Genomic DNA, 14,993 nt, shown 5'->3' on the forward strand with positions numbered 1-14,993 from the left:
GCAGGGGAAGCTTTATATGCTGCCTGCTCAGGCTGTTAATTCGATTCAGCAATGTGGCTTCCAATGTGACTACAGAAGGGGCAGTGGTAAAACGAGTTTATCGGTTGTGCTCACGCTCACATTCCTGGGGTGCATCTGTGCCTTCTCTAGGATGCTTGCCTAGTAGGAGTGATTGTGGTAGAGGTTTCTATTCTGGATGTAAATTGAGGTAAATTTCTATTTTAAAACACAACACTTGCAAAGAAGATTAGAAATGCATGGCTTTGATGAACAACCTTATTCAGAGAATGCACTGTATCTTACAAACAAAATCATACTACCAAAGACAGGACTAGAAAAATGACCAATAAATACTCATCAAAGAGGTGACTTTGCTGGTTCCAGTTAGTGCTGCTGGTGTTAAATTCATTTCTCAGATGCTGTTTTGATTGTGAAAGCATCAGATTTTGCAGTGTTGAGGTGTTGATTCTGTGTGGCTCTGCACTGATCTGTGTGTGCCCTGGGGGGTGTTGTTGAGTAAGGACACCACGTTTTCAGGTAGGTCAGTGAGAAAGAGCAACAGCCTGCTGCACTTTGTGGGAAGAGTGTGTCTGTGATGTGGGTATACAAAACGACTCCAGCACTGCCTAGTTTCAAGACCGGTTTAGCCGATTTCTGTCTTTATCTGTCTATCCCTTACGCCTATCACTTAAATACACCCACGTCCAGAGAAAAATGAATCAACAGCTTGAAAGCTCACAGCATCCTACATAACAGTTTCTGTCAGAAAGTAAAGAATACCACATTAATTCGAAACTTCTGTGCGAATAACACTGATGTTACATACAGAAAAATGTTTACCCTCCATTTTGGGAGCAGCGTCATGAGATCTGCATTGATGACAACTGTCAGGTTTCAGCCAGGATTGAGTGAGACTGTATCTTCAGCATCTGTTTCCCCTTTTTTCCTACACAGTGTTTTCATTTAAAATAAGACATACAGATCAGAAATATTTTATTGTTTCACTTTTGCATTGTGTAGAATAACTCTAGGAATGTGTAAAAAGAAAATTTTGAGAAGTTGAACTCCTTATGAGAAAGTAGATTTCTCAAAAGACAAATCCAAGTATAAATCTGGATCAATATTTTGCCAAATTTATTAATCAGAATTCTCTCACAATGTAGAAAGAATACGTGACCTTTTGCTGAGAACAACCTTTTTACACTATCATGCTACCTGCTGGAAAAGCATCATCCCAAGACAAGATTTTTTTTAATCTTTATTTTTTACTCTTCTTCAGCATAGACCTGTTTATAAGAATGTATCTAAACCATCTTTCATTGGACTAGCCATGAATTTTCTGAAACTTTGACTGTTCAATCCAGTGAATTTGAAGTAATCTCATCAGAAATGTGTGAACATTCCTACATTTAGACATTAAAACCCTTTTTTTTTCTTGTATTTTTTTTTTTTTTTTCACAGAGGGCTTTCTGAGTAGGCTGCCTAATGAGGTGGGGGAATTTGTGTACCTGGGGAGTTTGGGGACCAGGCTGAGCAGACGCCCCTGGAAGCAGCGTAGGCACTGCTGGTACAGAACAGCTGTAGCTACTAGAAAGGGGCAGGGACCTCTTGAGCTCACCCCTTGAGATCCTTTGCAAACCGGTTTTCTGTGAGGCACCCTGAGGATTTGATTAGCTAAAAAAAGGTAGCTTTCAGTTGAACCTGTCCTGGATTTCTGGCAAAATCTCCACTTTTGTAAGTGGGAGCTGGGTGTAAAATCACCTGTGCTGGCTGGAAGTCTAATTACCTTCAGCTCTAGACTGATTTGCACAAGAGTTCAATATACAAAACTCACAGTTCTTCAAAATAATACCATCTGCCATGGATGAGCCTGGATTCTCATCTTCCTGGATTATCTCCAGGAAGAGTTTATCTAGGACCTGTTCATTTCTATAGACAGAATTAAAATTTACTACTTTATCCATATAGCAGTATCTGCATTTACTACCCATACATACATATGACAATTATTGTATAAAGAGATTTTATTTTTGAGCTGGGACTGTAGAACACCCTAAATTATGTTCAGGTTCGTTAGCTGTCTCATTTAGGAGGAGATCCAATAGAGATGTTAGCTTAGATGTGGGTATACATCTGACGAGATGGTCACTAAAAATGATAAGGGTATTTACATTTCTCTAGTATTAGGATGTACATTATAGACAATAAAGTCAATCCTAAAGGAACGTTTGATAAGTTTTAAAGAGACTGAAAATTTATGTAGCTTCTAGAGAGTGTTTCTTTGCAATTTTTGCTTTTATGGCATAACTTGTTAAATATTTTTAAAATAGACTGGTCTCTGTTCTCTGTTCTGTTAGCAGTATGAACTGAGTTATGTGGTTCTTTCCTGTTGAATATTTAGATGAGATAGTTTATGTATATCTCATTTTAAATTAAGCTGATATGTTGGAAACATGAAACCCGGAGACACCAGAAAATAGTCTGTACTTCAATCACTTCTGTAGACATTAGCAGGACTACTCAAAGCTGTTTAGGTATATTTAAAAATCAAAAATGTAGAATACATAATTTGGTCTTTAAACTTTGCCCTTTTCTGAATGATAAACTGAGTCTAATTACGTATAGTATGTGTACAGGCTTGACAGCTTTTATTGTTACTTTGCAAGCAGGACTCTTCAGATCTCATAGGATTCTTTTCTCAGCTAGCTGGAGACTTGCTGTGAGAAGAAGAGACCATGGCCAATCAAATCAACCAGATCAGATGGATCAGCTGATGATCCAATTTCTCACCTCAGTAATGGGGATGCAACTTCTTTAGAGTCTTTAATGGCTTTGAGATGAAAATCTGGTTTAACACAACTGCCTGTGTTCTGCTTGTTTTTCTGAACAGTACTATGGTGTGCCAGACCTTCAGGATGGCTTAAAGCTAATAAGCAGTATCAATAAAGTAAAGACAATTGTAATAGCGATTTAAATTCACTAATTATTCCCAGTACTAGACAACTATTTTGCTGAATGTGTGAACCAGAATGCAATCAGTCAGTACCAGTTCCCCTCTCGTTCTCTTTCCTTTCTTTCTTTTCTTTCTTTCTTGCTTGCTTCCTTCCTCCCTTCCTCCTTTCTTGCTTTCCTCCCTCCCTTCCTCCCTTCTTACCGTGGCAGTGTCAATGATAATGTAACTCCAACCAACAACAACTCTGAATAAGCCGAAAATATTGTCAGAACACACAAGCCATGAACATACAACACTGCTATGGATACCTTGTCATCCTGTAGGGCCTAAGGTGGAAGGTACTTTTCATGTTCCCACCACAATCAATTGATCAATTTAATTGATCTACTTGTGTCCAAACCAAAGACTGGGGAAGTCTGGACCTTCAATTGTTGTCTGGAAAGTTGGACTTCCAGATTAGCTGGAGCGCTCCACAGAGCTTTTGCTAAACTGAATTTAACTTCAGAGCAAAATGTTGAGGTCTAGGAGAAAACAACAACAACAAACAATAACACAGATATTGTCTGAATGGAGATGAAGATTAAACCCATGTTTTTTTGAGGGAAAGGGGAAAATCTGTGTGCGAAATTTCTCTAAATAGGACCTGCATCTGATCCTGCGGTGGATGCTCACTGCACTGCACACTCAGGGGAGCACTAAGGAAGCCACAGACAGGGCAGCTGCCAGCAATGTGTTTACTCCCAGGTAGGAGCTCCTACAGGGTATTTCGGTTATACCAAGTAAATTTTTCTGGACAGAAAAATCTTATGGCAAAAATTTCCTACTGGCTCTGTACTTTCTAAGAAGTGGCGCTGTGTTCCAGAACCCTCAATGAGACCCTTAAGTGCAGAGGTTTCAGGACAGCAAAGAGCTCAGATGGTTACCACAGTCTGTAATCCTTCCGGTAGAAGAGCTTCTTGGGTGTGGAAAAAATGATGCCAGTTTGTTTAGCTCACCAGCTTCACACTCTTCCCTCTCCCTGTCTCATGGCTCCGTCTGTTCCCCTGTTTTCCTGTTTGCATGTTCTTCTGGGCTGATTGTTAGACCTGACCCAACAATCCCCACTGGGGAGAGCTCCTTCAGATGTGTTTTCTGTAGTTTGGCCTTGCTTTGCAGTAGTGAGGATTTTGGAACAATTTCCTGTCAGCTTCCCATCCGTCTTGCTCTTGAGGGGTTTTCTGAAGCTAGGATGGACTTACAAAGTCTGCTAACAAAAACACGAATCCGTGTTTCTCAACTGTATAGAAATAAAACAAAATTGCACTGGAAACGAAAAGTTCTATTTCCAAATAGACTCCAAATAATGGTAACATAGGAGTAAATATTTACATATAAGCTCTGCAAGTGAGGTATAAGCTGTACAAAATAAAAGTATTATGTCAATCCTAGCCATTCCCATCCCAGAGAACTTGTCTATACTATCACCTCTCTGTAAGTCTGGCTGCTTAGCAGGGCCTCCAAAAATAGCTTTGCCAGTATAGTCTCCCCATTGTCATAAAACAAACAAACAAAAAAACCCAACCCACTCTGCACCTGAAAATCCATGCTGTATATGCATGTTTCCAGCTAAGCAAACATCTGGGCTTTTTTTCCTGTGTTTTAATTATTATCATTATTTTTATTTGTGGTGCTAGCTGTGAGCACATAGACTGTCATATCACCTGAAGAACTGTACCTTTTGTATCAACAATCATGCATTTTCTGTACAAACATTCGCTTGCATATGTATTCATTTTGTGCAAATAAAATGTGACTACACTCCAAAACTTCAAAAGGAGTTAAAGTACAAACCAATGTGAATGTCTGTCTATCAGTATTCATTCTTCTCTTTTTAAAATTTATTTTAGGGCTCAAAAGTAAAAAAATTACTGCTGTTTAGATGATCAGAAACAGCTGGTAATACTTTATTTTAGTTCTCCTACCATTATTAATACAGCAGTCTCTGTAATAACTTTGATCAAAATAAATTCTTCATGTGTTCCCATCTTACATGCTTTAACAGGAATTTCATTGTAATTTGGCACAACTGACGTGTTCATTCGAGCCAAAGTACTGTTAATGCCTGAGTTAAACAAAATAATTCTCTTTATGCCTGAGCTCTGGGTTATTAGTTGTACTGGTTGCTTTAAAGTTGCACAGTCCTGAACTAAATACCCAAAAATGTTGAAGAACTTCAAAGGATCATAATGCTCAAGTAATCCAACAAGTATTAACAGTCTCTCAACCCTAAAAAGAGAATCATTTACGTAACTAATTAATTTGCGTTAGTAAATAATCTGCTGACATTTACAATACGCATCCTTATTGGTGGTTGAAATAAATATTATGTTGCACATAAAACTATAAATAGTAAGAATTTTGATGCCAGGCAGAGTTTCAAAATACTATGGAAAATAGATGAGTGCTGGCTACATGAAAGAAATTTGTAGCTCTCAGAAACATGAGCATGTGAAGAGACCTGCTGTCTGTGAAAGTAACTGCAGATCCGACTTGCCTGGTACCCTCCTGCTGTTCAGGTGGGGGACATTGCCCAGGATATCCTATGTCTAATCAAAGTGAAGTGTTTGAATTTTGTTTTTAATAGCTTGAGCTTGTCTCAGCTTGAGGGTATCTCTGCATGAAGTCTCAATTTAAAGGCTGAAGCACAGAAAGAGCGGTGTCTGGAGTCTCACCCCACTGCCATGGGTAGCGTGGAAGGAAGACCCCTTGTGGGATAGAGACAGGGATGAGTAGTTGGGGTGGTGAAAGACCTTCTAGGCAGGGCTGTTGCTGTTACACCTGCTGATTAGCTGCCTTGTGAGGTTACTGGCCAAATCTGTTCATTGTGCCTGATTCTCTAAGTGGAGGTTAGGAAACCCTTTCTTTAAATGGTGTCATTGTACAGGTGGTCTTGTTCTGTTAATGTGCTCTGGGTGCAAATTCCATTTACTTAAAATGCTCAGGTTATTGCAGCTTCACAGACATAATACATACAAATATATGTATTATAAGGCCACTAATATAAGTTGGCAGAGATCTATTTGGCAGTGGTAGGAGCGGGCACTATACCTACCCCCTGCATCCTTCTAGGCAGTTGAAAGGAGCATGGCCCCAGGGCAGGAAGGGCAGGCAGCCCATAAACAGCTTCCAGTCCCTCAGCTCAGCTGCAGGGCAAGCAGCAGGACACACAAAGTGATTTAAAGTGTCAAGGAAGTGCCAAGTACCTAAGCTGAAAGCAGAGAGTGTTCCTGACAGTGGGAGATGGGGGATGTGGGGACTGTGCAGATGTGCAGCATCTTAGATAACAGACTTATGTGTCTTGATGAAGATGGTGACCAGGCAGACCCAACATTTGACTTCCACAAGACACTTAACCTGTCCTCTCTTCCCCCTCAAAAACAAACAAACAAAAAAAACCCACCATGCTTCATGTACACAAGGATAAGGGTAAGTGCAACTTAGCATTATTTATCTTATGTTTGTCATATACTATTTTCACACCATTTCCTGCGATTCTTATTCTTCTAGACCAAGACTAGGACACATAACAGGACTCCGGTCCCACAGAGGTTTGAAGACAGAGCCCTATCATTCTGTGGCTCAGATTTGTTTAACAGACTCCATTCTGGAAATTCATAGCTAAAAGGGTGAAAGTCAGGAGTCAGTGGATGCAATAAACTCAGAATGGGGTAACTGGAGGAAACTTTGGGGACACGGAGATAAGCAAGCTGTGCAGTGAGCAACTTCCATGAAGAGCATGATTCTGCTGAGAAACAAATGAAAGCTAATGCAGAGTGTGACATCAGGGCAAATCAAATCTCTGGGAGGTGTAACCAGTTGCAAAAGAGAATGATGTTTCGCAACAGTAGTGTGATGAGAATACTCTTGAAAATGCCAGTGTTTTATACAAGCTGGTCAGTAGTGATGATACTAAGTAAAAAAGGACAATGTTGGAACAGGAAAGATGGGTAGATGAAAAAACTTGGAAGCATGAAAGGTCATATGAATAAACTGTAAGAAATAAGATAATTTGGCATAACAAGCAGGAGAGTAAGACAGAAATCTAACACAGCTATTAAAAAGACTAAAATTAGTGATTTATTCCACTCATTTACCCTTCCATTAAATGTAAGTGCAAGCAGATTCTTCTGATGTCTAAGGCACTGACAAGCAGTTTCAAACAAAATCAGCAATTGGAGAGCATCTGGATTTATACAGTGGCTTATAGGTAAGACCCAAATCCACCAATCAGTTTAAGCCTGACAAATATCAAAATAGAATATACATACAGGTATACCTGGACTTGTTATCCTAGTCTCTTTGGTTCATTGCAACTCTTGAGCATTTTTTTTTTCCATCTGTAGTGGTTGTGTATGTGAAGGGAATGCTGCAATTGCAAGGCAGTAAATGAGGACTGAGATCTATCGCCTTTACATTCTGCATATCAATCAGGGAAATCTCCGATGCACATAAAATAAACTATCTGACATGTTAGGTAAATCCACTCCTTTGGGTTTGGGCCTGAAGACATTCATTACTTGTGGATGGGCAAATGCCTGAGGTGCTCATCACACTGTGGGTACGGGGGTCCCTGGACCTGCCCATAGGTGAGAACGAAATGCTTTCCAGGCATCCCTTTGCCAGCAGATTTTAGCCCAAGATCTCTGGCACACAGAAAGATAGGTAGGGGAGATATGGGATTTGGGTCACCCAAGGTCATACTACAGCAGGGCTGTGATTAATGAGAATATTCACAGGGTAACTTAACAGAAAAGAGATATCATTGCTTTCCTGCTATTGAGTGTATGTATTTTTAAAAAATAATAAGATAGAAATTTTAACTTTTTTTCTTTGCGATTTTGTTTGATACCTCTAGTACAGGTCCCTGTGATAACAATTGCTGCTTGCTTTTGTAGTTATTTTATTTAAGGTTTAAATTGTGAATACGCCCATTTGGTTGTATTACTCATCTATATCTTGTGTTGCCAGGGGCTGGCTTTTAATGGAGGGGTACATGAACTTCCAGTGGTAAGGCCGTTTCCATAGGTACTTCGGTACTTCTGTTAAAGTACAGGATGATGAAAGATCCCAGGTAGAAGCAGCAGTTGGCATAGTGTTGAAAAATCAGGATACTGCTGTGAGGTCTCATGTTTGACTACCCCGATTTGGCACAGAGCCTGTTATTATGAAAAGGTGTAAAATAAGCAGAAATGCCTACCGAGAATTGCGATCTCATCAGTACTATACATAAATGACACAAACATGTAAAAGCTCACATCACTCCCCTTTCAGTGAAATATAAGTCCTTTTGCAAATGCTATCCCAAAGCTGTTAGCAGAAAGACCTTGGTTTCTGCTTCAAAGGTGAGCATCCCAACATTTACCACGGGGTCTGTCCAGAGTCATGGCTTCTGCAAAGCCCGACCTGAATTCTGCTGAATGTATAGGAGCAGACGTATTAGGGACAAGAGTACTTAGGCACAGATCCAAAGGTAGTGAAATACCAAAATTTCAGAGCTTTCATTTCATCTCATTTTTAATCTTGATTGAGATCTAATCTTTAAGCAAACAAGCTGAAAATAGTTGAACAGATGTGCAGATGTGTGTACCCGCCGATACGTCTCTTTCTCCACAAAGGGAGTACTCCTGCATTTGGATGAATATTTGTTTATTCGTTCGTTGCAGTAACACTATGATTAAGCAGATGCTAATTACATCCTTAATGCAATTGAATTAATGTAATAAATAATAATCTAGCTTTTTATTAGATTCTAAGTAATTATTTACGCTCTCATCATACTCTGTCTTTGTTTGCATGTTATAAAAGCTTACATTTCCAACTCTTTCTGGTGAAATGTGTATATTTGTCAGTGGAAGAACCTAAGTCATCTAATGTTTTGATCTACATGAACTTTTCAAGTAGATGGGCATTCATTTTAAAGTCATATGATCCTGACAGAATAGTCTCTGTGAGGTCAAGGAGAAACAATGTCTAGCATCTTCGTGTCCTTAAACAAGCTGTACGTTTCAGTAAATACCAGAGATTTATTGGTGGCCAAGAGGGAGATGAAGGAAAGGCTAAGGTTAAGACTATCATTTGTAACTTTCAAATCACTAACGAGCAGGATGAAAATTTAGCCCTTTGAAATCCTCCAGAATGAATGGTGTGAATGTTTACTATCTAACCCCTCTGCTGCTTCTCTTTGGAGCTGTGCCAGTACAGTGCATTTTGCACCGATGTCCTAAGTTGGTCTCTCAGTAGTTAAAAGGAAAATTAGTGTAGAGTGGATCCTATTCAGCAATAAAATGTTGCCTTTTGCATTTTTGATTCACCTTTAGTTTAAAGACCATAAAGCCAAATTATGTGAATCTCTGAAAAATATGGAAAAACTCAGGACACTCAGGTGAGAAAGGTAGATCTTAACATGATAGGAGGAAATGGGTAGCTTTTTTTCTGGTTTTCTACTCACATCATCCATTCACCCAGAGCTGCTAGTCAACATTATTTCAGAATCAAATATTTTTTCCTTGTAGAAAACAAATCAGCTTGTAAGAACTCTGACCCAGCTATCCTAGTAATTCTGATTGTCTGCAGTTGCATCTTTTACATTTTATAAATAGTTTTGGTTAATCATCATTATCACTGAATTATGATGTTAACTTTCTATCTTATATGATTGGAGTAATGCAACAAAGGTACGCGTAGGAATGGGTTTCTCATGTGGATGTGCCATGAATGGCACCTGTGGCTTCCAGGAACAAAACCTCTTCTTCAGAAAAGAGGCAGTGTCTTCTTTAAAAGAGGTGGATTGTGAAGGATTTAAAGGTAATGTGATTCATTCTAGAGTAAAAGGTGTCAGCCTGCTGTATTACATCTGATCTTGTGTTTGGCTTTGATTAGTTCTGCTGTGTATTAAGGTTAGAAATGTTGGGGTGGCATTTTAAAAAACAAAAGGGAACTGTTAGGGATGGGAAAGGAGGTTACACCATTCCTACTTAAGGCAGGTCTCTAAAACACAGGGATAATTCAGGACTGCAAAACTCATTTATTTGTGTCATATTTTTTGGACAGTTATATCAAACAGTTTCAAGGATTACTGTTATGGAAAGTGATTAATGCATTTTATTTTGTAGGGTCTGGACAGCAAGAGAAATCCAGGAAGATGCAGTCATACAGCCACTAAGGACAACAGAAAGCTGCTTTTCAGATTTTCTTACCTTAGTTTTTCTCAGCTTTTCTCAGTGTCTCCACAGCGTGTATTCCAGATGTATTTCAGGTCTCCACTGCTGTATTTTTTGGAATAATACTCCACATGTAATTCTACTCTATGTTAATGAAATGAATATACTGTAAAAACATCTGTAAATATCCCCCCTGGCATATTTCATGTGCTCCGAAACAGGCTTGTGTTTAGTCCCCTGAATTAATGAGAAGGTCTAGAAGAATAGGAAATAATAACAGCCTGCACACACATGTCATGCCAACTACTTCGTGCCAAATGTTGTTCTCCAGCACCTGGCAAGCACAATTCATTCATTTTGCAAATGTCAGTGGCCAGCCAGCTCCTCGGGACATTCCCTCCTAATGCAGGGTTACTTGATAGGCACAATCAGGCAGATTTTGGCTGCCAGCCTTGTTCCCAAGTCACGTGTGCAAACTGTAAGGACGGAAGTGCATCTTGCTTCTGGTTTTGTCTTGCAAGTGGCAACTTTTTGTGTTATCCTTGATGTTTATTTTACTCTGCCACTAGTATTTCACAGTATTTCAACAGGGCTTTGAGGGATGCATAGTTGGAATACTGAAAATACTCCGTAGGTACCTAGACACAGCAACTGGCTTCTGATCTAATGCCCGAAGTATTAATGGCATGCTGCAGTCACCTGGCTTGTAGGGGCAGGAGAGCCCACGCAGCTGTGAGTATCTGCTGTACGCCCCACTACTCATCGGTGCCCTCCCTGGGGATGCAGTGCCTCAGCCCATGGCTTGTAGGTGTCAGGGGGTGGCTGGGATGAAGGTGCTGCTCCACCAGCCCCCATGACAGCATCTCCTGCCTTGAATCTATAGCTCCCATCACTAGGCCTGCACCCTAAGCTGCTACGTACAGTCGGCTGGCAGCTGTAATTTCACTGGAACACTGCGCTGAAAGGAGCCTTGTCAGCCATACAGAGGGCATTTGATGGCTTTCAGTAGGATATGTGTGCAGAGCCTGCCTAGCCAGTCTTTCAGATGCAAGCTTGGCTACAGAGGACATTAGTGACTGTGTGCAAATGATCTTTGAAGTTCTCTGATTCATGGCTGTAACCTAGAAGCTCTGGTTATTTCCACCAAAAATAAATTCAAATAATGCTTCTTTCTATGCCTGGAAATACTTTTTATTCAGTCTTTTTACTCTCTTTCATTTCAGCATGATGAATGTGAGATGGGTGAACTCAGGGTTTTGAAATGTCAGACAAGTAGGTAGTAGCCGTAAGGTGAAGTGAAAGTGCTTTTCTCTCCCTCTCTCTCTCTCTCTTCCCCCCCCCCTTTTTTTTTTTTTTTTAATAAGATATCATCAAACATATTTGAACACTTACCAGTCTGTATCTCTGGCAGCTGAGGCCACCCTTTTATTATTTGTGTCAGTCACTCCAGACTTTCAATCTTAACAACTATTAAAAACATTCTGATGCCTAGAATAAACAAATGTTTGTAAAAGTGGCCATCAGCACTTAATGATAGACTTTACAGATGGATGTATGATCTACACAGCTGACAGACTTAGCTATCTAGCAGCTATGGAAGTACTCTATGGAAGTACTCAGTCCCCTGGATAAAGGACGAAGCTCATAAGTCCACGCTGGTGCTCTGAAACACCTTTGCTGCATTCAGGCTGCTTGATTGAGAGAAACGTCCACAGCTAATGGCAGGAAATAGTAAAATCACTGTTTCTGTCTGTCTGAGAGGAAAGGACACTGGACAACAGTGTGTTTGTGTGTAAATAATAATAATAATGATAGTAATGGTAATAGCAATAGCAATAGTAACCAACCACCCAATTCCATGAAGAGTAATAAATGATTTTGTCTGGTCTGTTCAAGACATATATGGGAAGTAAAGATGCTGACATGAAATTATTTAGTTAGCTCACCAAGTTAGAGGCTTTTGCTTCTGAGCAGGCAGCACAAATGCTGCATCCTGCAGTGTGTGTGCAGTCAGCTGCAATGTGGAGCTGCAAGCAGTGCCTTCCAGCCATCACATCACTTGGATAGCTCTAATTATTTGATCAAAATAAGGCAATGCCTTTGTAAGTGGGGCTTGGATGAAGCACCAAATCTTCAAAGGTGTGTGAGTGTCCACATAGCTGCTTGGGACCTAGCATAACCTAGCACTTAGGTAAGTCAGAGGTGATGAGAGAAATCTGGTTTATTGGAAGGAGACCTTGGCTAGAAGTTGTCTTCCTTCCTGGATTTGTTCACCTTTAGAAAAGAGCTTTTCCACTAGGCTGGTCAAGCAGGAGACAGGCTGAAAGGTCAGGAAGGGAATGCTGATGCTTTGGACAATTGACATTTGTTTGGAAGGAGGTTGATATTTATGACTGACCCATGAAATAGATGGCTTTGTCAAGGATAAGGGGACCATGATACCGGATTACTGGCACATATGACCATTGGTGCCAATGGAGTATCATAGCTTACTCTGGCTATGAGTCATCTCCCCCTGAGGAAGTTGCATGAAAATAACACTTAACAAGGACGATAAAGACTAGAGATAAAAGACCGAATAATCTGTTAGCAATATTTCTGTAGCAAGCAGATGACTGAATGTATTTCCAAATGTTACATAATTTTTTTGCGTGACTCACAACAACAGTCTATAGAGCATATGCAACATTTGGTACAGCAGCGAATCAGTGTAAATACCAACAGCATTTTTGTCGTCTGAGGAGATACAGAAAAGCAAAACTGTAACTGTGCTAACGTTCTTTCAGATGGGGAGCTTGCATGATTATATAGTTGTTTATTTCTTCCTTGTGTGTTTTATCCCATCTTTATTAATATTGGGAAAATCCCGTTGTAATAAAATGTTTTTCTTAGAGTGGATTTATGCAGAGTTAATAAAAAGTATTGCAACTGTGTCTGCATTATTGACTTCCTTTCGTGGAACTCAAGTCAGCCTGTGACAGTAAGCCGCTATTTTCCGCAGATTTTGGAAAGAGGAAAATGGTTCAGGAAAATGTTGTCATGAACATTTAATAAAGAGGAGAACTCCTGAAACCTTTGATTGCTTCCACAGTTTAAAAATTGCATGAAACTCCACTAGATAGCTTCATCTGAGAAAATGAAGGGGGCGGACACCCGTGCTGTTGTGGAAAACCTGGTGCTTCCTTGGTATTGCTTCTCTGCTTGAGTCTTCTTTGGGCTCCTCGGCTGTACTCTGTGGGATGTTCTTGCAGGACTTCCTGAAGCTTCCCAGCCCACTGCTTGCTTGTTCTTCTTCCTGCACTGCATACCCTTTTCAGTTTAGCATTTGCTTTTTTGGTCAATTATCCCCTCCTCTCATGTGTCAAATCCTCACATTCTTCTTGACTCTCTACTCTTCGGGTTTTCTTCTTCCTACCATCTGTCTTGTCCTAGCATCCTCCTACCTTATTTCTTCAGTACACCCTCCTTTTTCTTCCTCCCGCCTAACAGATCTCTGTTTATGTAAAGAAAGGCTCACTCTCCAGTCCTCTAGCTGCCCTCCCATCACACCTCTGCCAGATTTCATCAGAAATGTCAGGAATCACAGAAAATTATTCCTAAGGGTTAACGGTCAATCTTTCAATTTGTGATACTGTCCGGAGTAAAAACACACCACTCTGAAATTCTACAGTTTCCCTAGTAATCTAATTCAAAGACATTATCCTTACAATCAGAAAATTTTTCTTCGTGCCTAGCACAGATCTCAATTTTCATGCAGTTTAAGCCCATCTGTTTTTGTCTTAATCCCTGTGGGCACGGAAAGCAGCTTTCTAAAGCAGCTGTTTATGTACTGAAGATGGTTACTTCTCAGTCTTCTATCCTCTTTATATTCCTATTGAACAAACTTCAGTTTCTTCTGTTTCTAGTATCATTCCTTTTCTTTGTATTTTTTTCCCTTTCCATAAAGTCCTTTTCCCTCTCTTTAATATCTATAGGTCTTCTGCTGCTTCTCCTTTCCCCTCACTTTTTTCCCTTTACTTTCTACTCTCGTTTTCAACTTCGACATGCCTGCATCTCCTTTTTCCTAAATATTCTTTCCCAATCCTTCTGACAATGCCTGCTCTGCTCTATATCATGGGAACATGTGGAGGCTTGTTGCAATCAATGCCAGGAATGTGTTGCCTCGGTATGGCAGGAATGCATGGAAGTCATCTACTGTAATGTAAATGCCATTTTACTTTCTCTTTGCAAAATGTCTTTTTTAGTCCTAGCCCCTGCAAAATGCTGCTGGTGCTCTTCTGTCTTCCCTGTTTCCATGGCAGCCGATCCCATACTTTCATGACTTTCTCATCAGTGGCCTAAACAAAATCCAGAACTGTCATAATTAAAATGGAAGCCAGTATACGGTATTTTTGAAGACTGGGTGGTATTATATGATAAAAGTACTTTGCAGCTAAAAATGGGTAAGTAATTAAGCACCATTATATTATGACACTTGCAGAGGTATTCTGTGGGACATGTCCTGAATATAGTAAAATTGCAATGTTAAATACAGCTAATGACACCGTTCCAGAAGTACAGAACGTAACAGTTTAATTAACCCAGAGTCACTGCAGCCTGATTTTTAACAAACTTTTCTCCCCCCTTCCTTAGAAGCTTTTCCAGCTCAAGCATTTTAGCTGCGTGTCCTTGGAACCAGATCTGGGTTTGGGTTCTGACCGGTATCCTGCACTTAGAGCCTGTAGCTCTAATGTCTGATCCAAAATCCACATCTAAATGGTTTCAACCTTCAGCATAGTTGTAGGCCAGTTTCAACATTTTCACAGGCTGTAGTTTTCAGTGAAATACCTGATTTCTTCCCT

This window comes from Cygnus olor, chromosome 2 (genome assembly GCF_009769625.2).
Source record: "Cygnus olor isolate bCygOlo1 chromosome 2, bCygOlo1.pri.v2, whole genome shotgun sequence".
Taxonomy (NCBI): domain Eukaryota; kingdom Metazoa; phylum Chordata; class Aves; order Anseriformes; family Anatidae; genus Cygnus; species Cygnus olor.